This window comes from Octodon degus, unplaced genomic scaffold, assembly GCF_000260255.1.
Source record: "Octodon degus isolate 3935 unplaced genomic scaffold, OctDeg1.0 scaffold00028, whole genome shotgun sequence".
Classification (NCBI taxonomy): Eukaryota; Metazoa; Chordata; class Mammalia; order Rodentia; family Octodontidae; genus Octodon; species Octodon degus.
This window is the reverse complement of record NW_004524604.1, coordinates 13,337,747-13,339,630: the sequence shown is the minus strand read 5'-3', so window position 1 is coordinate 13,339,630 and position 1,884 is coordinate 13,337,747.

Genomic DNA, 1,884 nt, shown 5'->3' with positions numbered 1-1,884 from the left:
GAAAGTAGCTGTATATCTATCCCAACTATTGTGTATATACAAATACAAAATGGTCCTTCCTTTGTATCCCTTTTTTTTGTTTAGTCCTGTCAGAGGTGGGTATTCTATTGGCATCTAAATACTATAGGTGCGTGAATTCAGCCAAACAATCCAATACAGTCCAGCAGTCTATAATAGTAGTGGGTTTTCTGCAGAAGTTGTTGACTGGAGACTTTTACAGCTCAGCATATTAATATGGCTTTACTTTATATACCTCGCTTTTATACTTTTCTGGTGGAAGGTTAAGACCATACTTCAAATAGGCATCTTAAATGTATCAGGTCTCAGTTTTCTAACTTCTTAAGTAAAAATAAGAGACACTCAACATTAAAGAAGAGGTTTATTTAGCTCACGGTTTGTGTTTCAATTCATAATCTGCTGGCTCTGAGGCAGAGGGCAAATGGCAGAGGGGCAAGTGTTCATGGTGATGGAAGACATCAAAAACCAATAGAGAGAGAGAGAGAGAGAGAGAGAGAGAGAGAGAGAGAGAGATCAAGTTTTTCCCTGTCCCTTACTGTGTAGTCAGGATACCCACCACCCTGGGGAAGGTGTAGCACTCACAGTTTTAATCCCAGCATCGGACCATGAATCAATCACAAATTCTACATTCAGCCACTTCTAAAAAACTGGCCACTATGACTACATGAAACGTTGGGAGAGCATCAGGCACAAACAATAAAAGAGATAATTTGGTCCATCAATATTTAAAAAGTGGAATAATTTTAAGCATTGTAAAAATATATTAATTTCAAGTTTTCTCTTTTCTAGATATAAGAATATCCATTAAAACAGGATATTGATACTTGAATTCAGTTGGACTGTTGATGAATAGAGATTAAACTTCTAATATCTGCAATGAACAAAAGCACTGAAGTCTAATAAGATCCAGAAAGACTAGCTGGCTAACTAAATGAAGTGAATTGCTACAATGCTTCATAATTTACTACTTAAAATCTGACATTTATAAATTGATGGCTTAATGAATGTTTAGTCCAATCCATGCCAGGAAGGAACTCTGTGGGCAGTGCCAATAGCATTTTGCTGTAATTTATCCACTTTGCAGAATCCATGGACTGGTGAGCACAACTCTGAATACTCATGAAGTCTGAGTTCTTAATTTTTAAACACTTTCAGATCTTAATTTTTTTGCTGAAATTTCTGTCAGACTATTTCTATTAGAACAAAATCCACATTATATAAAACTACTAAATTAATATCACAAATAAAATACTTCTCAATTATTTTAAATGATTGTGTTTTCTCCCAGTAGTCTATTAAGTCACCAACATTGTGCGTTGCATAATTATAAATTATTTCATTTGCATCTAATAACATGAGCTCTCAATGTAGTATTTAATTTACTTTACTCTCTTATGTGTGTTATAATTTGGACTTCAAAAATATTGCTTTCCAAATTGCTAAATTCTCAGTGTATATATAGTGAGTGCAAAGAAGAGATATCTGCCTTAGCACATAGCAATTTTATCAATTCATCTCCCCCGAAAAATGTTACCATATATTCATAAAGATAAAATTCTGAAACATTATAGTTCTCCAGTTGTAAGACCTTTTAAGAAAGCTTCTTAGCAATTTGTAGATTGGTTTAGCCGTCTGTGTTTTTGCATTTCCAGATAATTCTCTCAAATGTAGGACTATAAGGAATCTGATCTTCATTCTTCATCCATAGCCCTTTGCCTCAAAGACTGAGTAAGCTAGCAGCGGAAAGTTACTAGTAGCTCAATGAGGGCCATTAGAGGAGCTGCTGTGTACTCTGGAAGAGTGAATAAAATAAGAAATGATGGTTTCTGGAAAATCACTGCACAGGCAAAAACAAGAATGGGACAC